At 54.7% G+C, this 13,409-nt stretch overlaps 1 pseudogene; it reads right to left on the reverse strand.

Moving 5' to 3' along the window:
- Positions 1-1,003: 1,003 nt before the first annotated feature.
- LOC139176779 (putative SEC14-like protein 6) lies at positions 1,004-12,949 on the reverse strand (annotated as a pseudogene).
- Positions 12,950-13,409: the final 460 nt, after the last annotated feature.

The raw sequence follows: 13,409 nt of genomic DNA on the forward strand, positions 1-13,409 counted from the left end.
ACAGGGCCTTTGCACACGCCATTCCTTCTGACTTGAGCTCACTTCCCTTCCCTCCTCCTCCCATACTGCCTATTCGTGCCTCCCCGTCTCCTTCCATCTCCTAAATGCTCAGGCAGACCCCTGCTCCTCTGTTGCAGAGACTTGCTCTCAGTAGACATGGCTTGGTTTGACATCTGATTCAGCCCCTTACCTGTCAGCCCCGTGAAGGCATGGGTCATATTTGCTGCTCATCTTTGGATCCACGTGCCCATTTCACATGTGCCAGACTGAGCCTCACAGGCTGGTAAGAGCCAGAACCAGGGTTTGAACCCTTATTTGCACTCAAGTCCTGTATCCTTAACCAATATCTGTCCTGGCTGCCTGAAGATAGAGGGTTCTAATAGAAGTCTGAGCAAGACCACTGCTCTGGAGGTCTTGGAATGTCCCCCAGAGGAGGTGGTATTTGAGTTGGGCCTCTAAGACAGGAATAGGAGGAAGATGTTCTGGATGGAGGGGTTTGCATAAAGAAGCCTCCAGAGGCAAAAGGGAAGAGGGATACTCCAAGGGCAGGGGGCTCAGAAGACTGAGGTCAGGCCACGCTCGGGACTATGCCTATGAGCTGTCAGAGTGGGCGGTGGCCTTTGAAGCTTTTCAAAGAAAACATGGATGTGATTCCTCCTGCGGCAGGAAGATAACCTTGGGCGTGGGTTGAAGGGTGGCCTGGTGTGAAGGGTGGCCTGGCCAGGGCAAATGTTCAGAGAAGAAACACTGGTCAGGACGCTATTGCACAAATTTACGGTGGAGGTGGGCGGGGAGCGTGGGGGAGCGAACAGTGAGCTGGGGCAGGTCAGAGCCTGGACTCGGTACCAAACCAGAGCTCTGTCACAACCTCACTTGGGGAATCATCAAAGAGCTACTCCGTGTCTGATCCATGGGAATTATACCCTACCTGTAAACTACAAATTCATTACAGCTGATGGTTTTGAGCACTTCAAATACCCAAAGAGCAAATACAGAAACCCAGTGAATCCAAAAATTGTTACTACAGTTTTATTTAAGCTTGTTCTAGAGACATCCCATTGAAACTACTTTATTGATTCTTTCTTATACTTGTTTCCTGGGCTTCTCTGGTGTCCAGAGAATACCTTTGGCAGGTATTAGACCTGCCAATATAGCAGATGCAGGTTCAGGCCCTGAGTCGGGACGAGCGCCTGGAAAACGAAATGGCGATCCACTCCAGTATTCATGCCTGGGAAATCCCATGGACAGAGGAGCCCGACGGGCTACAGTTCATGGGGTCGCAAAAGGCTTGGACACGACTTAGGACGCCACAGCAACCATATATTTGTCTCCGTACCTTCCTTTGGTGTAGTCCTTGGGTTACAACTGTATTCTTTGACATCTTTAAATTTCAATATTCGTTTTCCACTGTTGTGTTGGAACTTTAAATCTCCATAGATCCAAATGGAAAAGTAAATAGTTTTAGATATTTCTTGGTATCAAAGCTTTGAGTTATTGGCCAATTAACTCTGGATTGGGTGGCATATATCTGGGGGTTTCTCCCAAGGTGATTAAAGCCTGAGCTGATGGTTATCAGGCTGAATTTACTATCAATAGCTCAAGTTCACTTGTTCCCTCGATCAGACTTTGAAAGTTTACACTTTTTATTCATGGTTTGTTCGTTTACAACTTAGAATGGCCCTTTCCTTCTTCTCAAATATCTTTCTATGCTTTCCCATTTTTATTGATCATTGGTCCGATTTCTCTCTACCCTGCCTCACTGGTGGGGCTCTCTGGAGGATGACTTCTGAGATGAAGGCTCAGTTTGTCTCTGGTGTTCCTCTCCTCAGAAGGCCACCTCGTACACCCCACGATGTACACACTGCTCAGTAGAGCTTTCCACAAGGGTGGACACTTCCTGTATCAACCGTGTCTGGCTGGGTAGTGTCAGAGATAAACAAAGTCAAACGCTAGTTAAAGACGTAAAGATGGATTTTATTAAGCATTAGCTATCGAAATAGGGAAGAGAGACTGGCATAAACTGAACTCAACTCTGCTGAAACAAAATGCAATTTCTTTCTTTTTTATTTATTTATTTTTTTAACTGCCTCAGGTCTTGGTTGTGACTCAGGGACGTCAGCTGCAGCATGAGGGATCTAGTTCCCTGACCAGGGATCGAACCCAGGCACCCTGCATTCGGAGCTGGAGTCTTAGCCACTGGACCAGCAGGGGAGTCCCTGAGAGGATGGAGGCTGAGCAGGTGAACCAATTCTTAGATACCCTCACACTAGGAAGGGGAGCCTGTGAGCCAAGACTTCTTTCTCGATGGGGAAGGAATGTGCATTCAGAGGGGCAGCGGCACAGCTGCTTGCTAGGCAAGTGTATTAATCACGTCTCCTATTTTCTGTGTTCTGATGCTTTGACACCTGGGGCTTTGTTGACCCTGGAGGGACCACCCCTCCCAGGGATAGCCAGTTCCTAGAGAGACAGTCCAAGACCTTGATGCTGGGAAAGACTGAGGGCAGGAAGGGAAGGGGGCGATAGAGGATGAGACAGTTGGATGGCATCATTGACTTGTTGAACGTGAGTCTGAGCAGGCTCCGAGGGATAGTGAAGGACAGGGAAGCCTGACGAGCTGCAGTCCGTGGGGTCGCAAAGAGTTGGCCACGACTGAGCGACTGAACAACAAGAGAGAGTCTTGCCCACGAGTGTGCTTTTCAAATACGGAGCCCACACTCCAGCCTCCTCCTGCATCAGGCTCAAACTCAGGGCAACTGGTACCCAGAACCAGGTTCCAGACAAATGGGACAACCCCTTGACCCCAGAGCCTGAGGAAATCACCCAAAATAGCCAATTCTAGGCCTGCTGACCCCGCCTCACCCATTCCTTCCGGGGAAACCATAACAAAGGCTTTTGCCTGCAGGTCCTCCCCCTCCTTCCACCTCATGACCACCCCCCTCCCACCCACGCCCACCCACCGTTTCTCCGGGTGATCCCCTGTGGCATCCATGCCCTCTCCTCTTGGGAACTATGAGTAATGCATTATCTTTTAAATGGCAATTGTTTCCAGTTCTGTCGGTCATATTATATTTCACATTTTCTTTCTTTTTTAAAGTATTTATTTATTTACTTTTGGCTGTGCTGGGTCTTCACTGCTGTGCGTGGGCTATCCTCCAGTCGCAGCGAGCGGAAGGCCACTCCCTGGTTGCGGTGCTTAGCCTCCGGTTGTGGTGGGCTCTCTTGCGGAGCACTGGCTCTCGGGGGCTCACGCTTCAGTAGTTGCGGCCCCTGAACTCCAGAGCGCAGGCTCAGTAGCTGCGGTGCACGGATTCAGCTGCTCTGCGGCATGTGGGAGCTTCCCGGGTCTGGGATCAAACCTATGTCTCCCTCTTTGGCAAGCAGATTCTTTACCACTGAGCCATCAGGGAAGCCCTGCACATTTTTTTGTTTTAACACGATGTATTTCAGAACGGGAACTCCCGACTCAGTATCGGTTGGTAGAAAAGGGGCCGCGAGTTTTCTCTGAGCTTGAATCACACGGCTGGAGAGTTTCTGTTGCTCTGCTGGCTGCCACAGTCCCGCAGTTCCAAAGATGCAGACCCACTGTGACAGATGGGCTGGGACCAGCTCGGTAGGATCCCCGTTCCTGGGGAGCTTGGAGGGCAGTCTGGCTAGGGAAGGCTGTGAGCTCACTGCGGACCTAGAGGCCACAGAGGAGGGTGTGGGAGCCGCGAGGCTTGTCTAGAATTTCTCTATCTTCTCCAGGGAGGTTTGGTCCGGGAGCAGCACCTCCACGGTGTAGCTGATGTGCTTGGGGTGGATCAGGCTGTAGGTGTTGTCAAACCTCAGGATGTCTGCGTCGGCGGGACGGACATTCAGAGAGGACGCCCACCTGGGACCTCGCCCTCCTGTGCAGGTACTAGACCTGGGTGCCACTGCCACACCCGAGAGCCCGGAGCCAGGGCCCCTGCCTGGTGGGACCTGATGCACGCAGTGCACCTGCCCCCCACGCCCAGGTCCAGGAGGAGCCATCCCTGCCAACACTCACAGACGCCGGCTTCCGTGCAGGTGAGGCTCCCGTCCTCGGGCACCATGTGGGCGTTGTAGCGCTGGCTGGCCAGGACCTCCGTCATCTCCGCGGCCCGCTGCCGCTCCCCCATCTTGGTCTTCAGGAAAACCCCGAAGCCTATGTCCCCTCCGTCCGACGCAAACTGCCACCTGCAGGGGACAGGGCCCCACTGACCGCCACCTGCCTGGGCTCCGGGCCCCTCCCGACCACACCAGGTGTGTGTGGGGGGCGCCGTGCCCACCTGAGCACGCAGCCCGGGAACAGGATCTCGTTCTCCACTTGCAGGGAGGAGCCCCGGCCCACGGTCGCCTGGTGGTCGTACTGCACCCTCAGGTGGTTGCGCAGGAAGTAATGCTGGGGCACGTCGCCCCTGTAGTTGATCTGCAGGTGAGGGTGGTGAGCGGGCACCGCACCACGGCCATCTCCCCTCCCTCCCCGTCCTCTGGGCACCGGACCTTGGTCAGGCACTTGGGGTTGCCATCGGGGTCGGTCATGGTCCCCCCGAACTCCATGGGCAGCTGGTCGGGGCTGATGAATTTCAGCAACTCTTGCTTCCAGTTGCCTGTGGGGACAAAAGTGGGGCTCTGTGGGGGGATCGGGGGCTCAACAGAGGGAAGTGGGGCCAAGTCCAGGGCCGTCCTGTCCATATGACAGCCTCCCCCTACCTCCCACATACTCTCAGCGCCTCCAGGATAGAAGCCAAGAAGATCTAGGTCCACAGTGTCTGTGTGACCAGTTCCTGCCCCTTCAGCCCTGGTACCCACCCCTATCCGTCCAGGTGTTGGACCATGAGGCATCTTTTTTTTTTTTTTTTTTGACCATGCCACGTAGTTTGTGGGATCTTAGTTCCCTGACCAGGGATCGAACCTGGGACCTCGGCAATAAAAGCGCTGAGTCTAACCACTGGACCACCATCTTTGCAGGGACTCAGATCAGTGTCTCCTGGAGCGTGAGGCTGAGCAGGGGCTTGTCTACCCTGGGCTTCCCTTTCCCTCGGAGACTGAACTCAGCCTTCCAGTCAGTCCCTGCCCTCAGCTCCTGCAGCTCCAGCACTCTCAGAACTGGGGGGAGGGTGTATCAGCCCTCCTCCCCCAACACTGCTCTGACAAGCCAAGGTTGGTCCACTAAGGAGTGAGAGCATTATGGGAGCAAAGTGGGAGGAAGCAGAGGTGAACTCCCAGCATGCCCTGGGGCAGTGTGGACACAGAAATGAAACAGACTTCCCGTGCATTCTCTTTAAGGGAAAAGAACTCTTCATTTCTAGGCTATTATTTTATGGAAAAAAATTAAGATGTGTACAAAGATTCATCTATAAGCATCTTCACACCTCACTCTTCCCTAATGGTAAAAAAAAAAAAAAAGAAATAACCCTAAATTTTGGACTTTACCAAAATGAAATAAAGTTTATCACATGGTATGTGAAAAAGGTAGGTTCTAAAAGAGTATAACGTGGCATGAACCCATTTTTTTTTAAATGAATTTCTTTGAAAAGATAGTACATGTTAATAATAGTTCCTTGAGAGACAGGATTTACTCTTTCTTCTTGATATATTTCTATATTTTTCTAAATTTCCAAATGTTATCAGGTATGTAATTTGGAAAACCTGCATCTTTTTCTCCCCATTTTATGGGGGGAAACTGAGGAATCTGAGACTCAGAGCCGGTGACTCAGCCCACTTGCAGCTCACAGGTGGTGTTGTAAAGAACAACTCACAGGTGAGTTGTAAAGAATCCGCCTGCCAATGCAGGAGACGGGGGTTCAATCCCTCGGTCCAGAAGATCTCCTGGAGAAGGAAATGGCACCCCACTCCAGTATTCTTGCCTGGGGAATCCCATGGACAGAGGAGCCTGACAGGTTATAGCGAGGGAGTCGCAAAGAGTTGGACATGACTGAGCAGCTGAGCACGTGTGTGATTTGAAAAACCTGCCTCTTATGCTCCCCATTTTACAGGGAAGCCTGAGGAACCTGAGACCCAGACAGAGCTGGTGACTCAGCCCACCTGCAGCTCATAACAGACAAAGTCATCCCTCAAATTCACATCTCTCAATCCAGAATTGGGGGCCCTCACATAGGCTGCCTCTGGGGTCTCTCAGAGCCCTCCTGGCCCCTCAGCCCTCTGGCAGGTGGACACATTGGCCTCAACAGTTGCTGCCTAAGGGAGTGGGTCCCCCAGAGCAGCTGTGTTCCCGAGCCTGGTACCCTTGCATTCGGGAACCCTCAGGTCTGCGGAGGAGCCACCCTCAGACCAGGTTCTGGAGCTGCAAAGGAGCTGCCCACTCACCTCCAAGGATCAGCACCTTCCTGCGCGTCTCCTCAGTGATGTACGGCTTGATCAGGTTGAAGGCCACCGGGAAGAGCTTGGGGGCTGAGACAGGCACCGTTTCAGGGTTTCCTGGGGTCTCCTTTCCCTGCCTCGTTGCCTCCCTGTCCCGTGCACCGCCCCCCAGCCCCACTTATGCATATGCGGAACTGCTTCACTCACCTTTCACAACAATTAAATTCTTCAAAATCTCAGGGTAGTTTGCCTCAAGTGCTGAGAAAAACTGTAGGGTCAAACTCAGGTCAATGCACAAGATGCAGGTGCCTAAATGCCGCCCCCTTAAGGCCCCTGAGGCCTCTCCAGACACCCCAAAAGCCTCCCAGACAAGAGGAACTCCCCCTGTCCGGTTTGTTGGGTCCCCGTCTCAGACACGCCCCCCGAAGCCATGAGTGCAAATTCTTGACAGATTTCCAGGGGATGACCCCACCTCCTGCAGACCAAAAAAATCCCCCTCAGTCAGGTCCCTGGAAGGTTCCCCTCTATGTGGCTTTGGGAACAAAATGCTTCCAGGATAAGAAACATTCAAAGTGGCAAGGCATGGCTTTTTTTTGTAATTGGAATGTAATTTACATCCCATAAATGTCACCCTTTCACAGTGTAGAGTTCAGTGGCTCAGTGTACTCACCAGGCTGTGTAACCATCAGCACCGTCTAGTTGCAGAATATTCTCACCACGCCGGAAGGAACCCCGAACCATAGCAGTCACCCTTCCCCACTCCCTGCAGCCCTGGTTGACTACCAGCGTGCTTTCTGTCTCTTATGGATTTACTTAATCTGGATATTTCATATCAAGGGAATATACGTGGCCTTTTGAGTCTGGTGTTCTCAATTTATTATGTTTTCATGGTGGTTCTTTTTTTTTTTGGACCTCGTCGCACAGTTTATGGGATTAGTTTCCCAACCAGGGATTGAACCTGTGCTCCTTGCATTGGAAGCGTGGAACCTTAACCACTGGACCGCCCAGGAAGTCGCTCGTGGTGGTTCTTGAAATGTTAAAATTTTTAGGTTCTCTGCTATCCTGGATTGAGCAGAAAGAAAAGGCAGGCTAGCTGCCCCGGTGGAGGCAGACCTTATCAGGGTCTCCCTTCCTTCCTCAGGACCCCTGAAGATGACTTGCTCCCAGCCCCCTCCCAGGTAAGAGAGGGTGAGCGGGGAGGGAGTATAAGAGGGGAAGGGATACCCACGGGGACCCTGACCAGCCTGGGGACCAAGCCCTGCTGTTGTGACCTCCCGGACGTGCGGTGGTGATGCTGAGGTGATGGCTGTGGCTTGGCACAGCCCTAAGAGACTTCGGGTTTGAAAGGATCCCTGCAGGGTCTTCCGTGATGGTCCAGTGGGTCAGGAATCCACCCTCCACTGGAGGGAGCGTGGGTTGGATCCCTGGTCAAGGAACTAAGATCCCACAAGCCTCAACCAGAGAGAAGTCTGTGCTCCACAAAGATCTGACAGCCAAAATAAATAAATACATAAATATTTAAAAAAGAAAAAAAAAGAGCCGCAAAACTGTGGGTGGAGTCAGAGAACCTCCCCACACACAGCCCACACCAGCAAGCGAGGGGCAGAGACCCAGGCGAGGGGACACCCAGCCCCCTGGGTAGGGCTCCCTCACCTCCTGGACAAGCTCCACTCCTGGCTTCCACAGATGTCTCAGGCTCAGCCCCTCGAAATCAAAAACAGTCGAGATTTTCTCCACTTTCTTCCCCAACTGCAAAGGAATGCTGAGAGGTGAGACCCCAGGAGGGTCTGTGCCCCCCACAGCCCACAGGAAGTAGGGCTGGGCCTGGCTCATGCTGGCGTGGAGGTTTCATGCTGGGAAGCCAAGTGCAGGGAGACAGGGCCGTCCCGAGGGGCACCCTCCCATCGTCTGCCCCCGGGAAGGCAGGTCACCCGAACCGTGTCTACTCGGAGGTGCTGGGAGGAGCCGAGGAGCTCAGGGAGGCAGGTGCCCAGTGCTGGGGGCTGTCTTGGAGGGGGCCAGATTTCGGCGGCCCAGGGGGATGGGGGGCCCTGGGACCCCCACCTTCTGGCTCTGCTGCTCACAGTCTCCCAGGAGCAGCTACAGGCTCCAGAAGTTGAATCTGAGCAGCTCTTGTTTGGAGACGGAGAGGAGGAGGCCCTTGAGATCCAGGCCCCTGATGATGTGGTACCAGACGGGGCTACCCTCCCTGTCATGGCCGCAGAAGCCACTGGGCTCGTACAGCCTGACCACCTGGATGGATGCACAAGAGAGCAGGGCTGGGCGGTGGGGGCGGGTTTGATGGAGAGCCGGGGTCTGGGGCGGGCAGGGCGCTGGGGGCTCACCTCTGAGGGCTGCCACGCGAGGATGTTGTCCAGATCTTGTTGCTTCCGGAACTTCATGTGCTAGAGACAAGGGAGGGTGGGGCGCAGCTGAAGACCCCTCCTGAGCCAAAGGGTCTGCGGGGACCCAGGGATGCCAGGCCAGGCCCCGCTGCCGGCAACCACTGAGGGCCCGCCAGGGCATCCCGGGCTCCATGGACCCAGAACTGAGGGTGGGGATGCAAGGGGGACGGAGGAGATGGGGTCTGACACGGATGAGGACAGAAACACTCAGAAGGGACCACGTGAAGCCCGCATCTGTAGCTGCCTCTCCCTGAGTCATCCCTCCTGGTCCCCAGGCTCCTGTCCCCACGTGGCTTTCCAGGGAGCCCCACAAGCAGGGTCAGACTAACCCTAACCCTAACCCCAGCTGCTGGTCACCCTTAGTCAAAAGCCTAGACTCCCTAGGTGGCCTGCTGGGTCCCCGGGGATGGGCCTGGGCCACCCACTCAGCTGTATCTCTCCCCTTTCTCTCTAGGGCACAACCTCCTGTGCGCCTGGGTTACTCCAGCTCGCCCGCACCTCAGGGCCTTTGCACGGCTCTGCCCTGTCTCCAGTCATCACACGGCTGCCTCCTTTTGGGCATTCGTGCTGGGGCCAACACATCGCCCTTCGGCAAGGAAGGCCTTCCTGCCCTCCCTCACTTCTTTCTGCCTTACTGTCTTGGCTGCAATTTCCACTCTCAGAAATTGCTTTGTCTATTTATTGATCTGGTTTCTTTTCTCTCTCTTTCCACCACTGCACTCTCCCCAGTGCGAGAAGCAGCGAGGCTCCACTTTGAGGTGCGATAAATGGTCGTTGCAAGAAAGTAAGGAAGGAAGGGAAGAGGGAAAGAAAGAAGGAAGGAAGAAGGATGGAAAGAAGAAAAGACAGGGAATTCCTGGCAGTCCAGTGGTTAGGAGTCCGGGCTTTCATGGCTGAAGGCCCGCGTTCAATCCCTGGCCCGGGAGCTAAGCTGCCACAAAGGGCAGGAAACGGGGCCGGGCAGGTGTTGCCCTCACCTTCCGCAGCATGGCCTCTGATTTCTTCAGGTCAAAGCTCCGAGCTGCAAGGAGGAGATAGGGTGGTGGTTGTGGACTCCTGGGGGCAGTGATCCTAGCTTGTGCCCCTCGGTGGGTTATTGGCCTCTGGGTTACTGTCCACTCAGAGGTGCTTGGAAGAGTCAAAGAGCTCAGGGAAGAAGGCTCTGGGTGCCCAGTGCTGGGGGCTGCCTTGGAAGGGTCGGGCTGTGGCTACCTGGGGGCTGGGAGGGCCCCCCGGCCCCCTTACCTCCTGCCTCCCTGATTCCCTGGGCTGATAGCAGTGGGTGTGCCCCTGGGTGGGCCATGGTGGTGGCAGTAGAGAAAGAAGGCACTACCCAAGAGGAAGCTAGGAAGAGAAGGTGTCCAGAGAAAGAGCACGTGGAGTCCCTGCCACATCCATGGCCACCGTCAGGGCCCTGGGGACCATGCTGTGCCCAGGGTTCTTTTCCTAATGCTCTAAAACCCTGAAGAGATCAGACCCTCTGCATCTGGTGGAATCACAGAGCCAGGAATTACGTAAATCAAGAGCCTCTTCCACTCTCACACATCATTGAGGATGCCAATGAAGTTTTGTGCTTTAGGTTATATCTGTTGATACTTACTCAGTTAGAAACTAAAATTGTACACAGAAACTGTGTACACAGATAATACATATTTGCGGTTGCTTCCAGTGCCTGTGATTTGCAGCAACTTGTGACATAACAAGAGAGGCCTCGTATGCCCTTGACCTTCATCTCATGTTACCGTCCGTGCTCACCTCGGAGCCAGCGGAGCAGGAAGTAGTCGTCGGTGCTGGGCAGGACGGCCAGGATATCCTGCACGTTCTCCCGGAACTGAGGGCAGAGCGGGGAGAGACCCGGGTGGGCAGGGCCGCACGGTACCCCACGGCCGCAGGGGACAGGCCGGTGCCACAGGCCTGCAGAGCCCGCGGGAAACGGGGTGTCTGAGTAAAGGGGGCCCACCTGTGCTGGGGGAGCCGAGGCCTGGGCCAAGTCACGACAGTTCCCTTCCTCCCTTTGCGAAATGGGACAGTGATGATGAACCAGTTGCCCAAGAGAGGATGAGATGCAGATTTTTTTTTCTTTTCCTTTTTTATTTTGGCTGTACCATGAGGCTCGTGAGATCGTAGTTCCCAACCAGGGATTGAGCCCAGGCCCTCAGTAGTGAGATTGCAGAGTCCCAACCTCTGCACCTGCCAGGGAAGTCCCTGAAATGTGGAATAAATGAGATTTATAGGGCTGACTCTTCCCTGACACCCATGGGGGCAGGGTGGGTCCTCCTAAGGGCCCAGCTCTCCACCCTCAGGGAGCCCCCAGGTCAATTCAGGTGGGAGGGTAGGTGACATGGAATCTAGGCTCAGAGAGGTGGAGCAATTTGCCCAGCGTCACACAGCAAGAGGCAAATGGTGTGTTTGATCCACACCGCATCATCCAGGCCTGAATGAGGGGTGACTCCACCCAACCTGAGAAGACCCTCTGCAGACAGGCCCCCGGAGACGATGGGGCAGTTTAGCTGGGCCCCAGCCCTCTCCAGGGGCTGAGGGTGCCACTTCTGTGTGAATGTCACGACTCTGAGACAGAGCCAGCTCTGGGGGCTCATGGACCTGGACCAGGACTCAGCAGTCCCAGTGCCGTCTGGCCCGAGTCATTCTCCTCTTCCTGCATTTCAGTCTCCTTCGACTCCAAATAGGAGGGTCAAAGAACTAGCTCTGGGCCCCCCAGCCCCAAATGAGCTGATAACCTCTGTCCTCAGAAACACAAGGAAGGGGTTTCCCTCGTGGCCCAGTGGATAAGACTCCAAGCTCCCAGCGCAGGGGACCTGGGTTTGATCCCTGGTCAGAGAAGGAGATCTCACAGGCTGCAGCAAAGACCGAGCATGTCACAACTAAGAACCCGCGCAGACAAAGAAAGAATTTTGTTTAACATATGTTTAAAGAAGGAAAGAAGCACAAGAGAGTCTTTGGCCCTGAGCTAATCATACCGCTAGTACACCCATCCCCCGCCCAAGGGAGGAATCTGAGGCTCACGTGACCTGCTCTGCCAAGATCTGCACCTAATTCTGTTTGTTTGTTTTGGTGAGCCACGGGGCTTGTGGGACCCTCGTTCCTGGACCAGGGATCTAACCCGGGCCCTTGGCAGTGAAAGCGACGAGTCCCAACCACAGGACGGCCAGAGAGGCCCCTGGACCTAATCCTTGACCCCAGTTGTCTTGTAAGAGGACTTATTCTCCCAGCCTAGCTGGAATCTGCCCTCTTTCAGATGTAGAATTCTTCAACGGCAGGATTCAGGGCCTCCCTCCATGCTACTGAGGTGAGCGACTGTGCCTGGAGCCCTCACTTGCCGTGTTCAAGCCCGAGGGAAAGACCCCAACGAGCTAGAAAGGACGCGTGCCCGCTCCTGCGTCCCCCAGATCATAGCTAAGGCTGGGACCTGCCACCCCAGCAGCGCTCCCCTGTGGGGCCCAATGGAGTGGCCACTAAGTCTGAGACGTGGCCAGTCTAAATCGAGATCTGCCGTGAGTCTGAGACACACGCAGGATTCTGAAGACAGTACCAAAAACATCCCCGCGACCCTTTCTATACTGATTACAGGTTGTGGCAATTGATTACATATTGATTACATATCGTTGTTGCAACGATAACAACTTGGCTCTATCGGGTTAAATATATTACAGGGAATTCCCCTGCAGTGCAGTGGTTGGGACATGGCTTTCACCGCCGAGGCCCAGTTCCTGGTCCGGCAACTAAGACCCTACGATCCGGCCAAAAGTAAATGAGCAAAATATATTATCAAAATTGATTTCACTTGTTTCTTTTCCCTTTTGTAATGTGGCTGTTAGACACTTTGAAGTGACAAAGATGGCCTGCAGTTGTGGTTCACGTTATGTTTCTATCGGATAGCGCTGATGCTGACACTGGCCTCCAAGACCCTCAGAGTTGGGAAGAGACCTGGGGGTACAGAGCTCAGAGGGAATCAGGGGCCCCTGGGGCATTAGGAGAAACTGAGGCCCGTGTAGGACTCTCCCTTCCCCCACCACCTGCCACACTCACCTGGGCCAGCGCCCTCTCCTGCGAGGGGCTCAGGTCACCCACCTGCCCACTCATGCTGCCCACGGCGGTGTGGGGTCCGGCTCCCTGGTCCTGAGTGCAGGCCCCACTGTGTGTCTCCCTGCAGGCTCTCCTGTCTTCTACTGAGCTGCTGGCCCCACCCCTTCCTGCCAGGCCTGTCCTCTCTTCCCGGCCGAGGTCATTCCTTACCAGGTGCCTAGGGCACTGACCCTTGACTGGCCTGGATTCACATCCTCCTCTGTGAAACAAGGGCAGCGAAACTTGCCCCACAGCATGTTGAAAGGTGACACCGCCTGTCGTTACACACCCAGGGGCTGCTCTCCACCCTGCCTCCGGGCCCCCACCCCCGGCTCCTGTGTTCCCAGCAGGAGCCTCCTTGAGCCAGGAAGGCCACCACTCACCCCCGACAGAGGCCTGGAACCTCACTGTGTGACCCAGGCTCCAGTGGCCGCCCCATGTGTCTGGAGCAACTGCCCGTGACTCATCACAGCCTTGAGGGCACGAGGCTTCAGGGGCGAGGAGAGAACTTCCCAGACCCAGATCCAGCAGGTGGATGTGTCGCCTGGAGCTGGGTCACACCTGGCCTCGGGTGAGGGGTGACAGCGGACTCCTGGC

Source organism: Bos indicus, chromosome 17 (genome assembly GCF_029378745.1).
Source record: "Bos indicus isolate NIAB-ARS_2022 breed Sahiwal x Tharparkar chromosome 17, NIAB-ARS_B.indTharparkar_mat_pri_1.0, whole genome shotgun sequence".
NCBI classification, from domain to species: Eukaryota; Metazoa; Chordata; class Mammalia; order Artiodactyla; family Bovidae; genus Bos; species Bos indicus.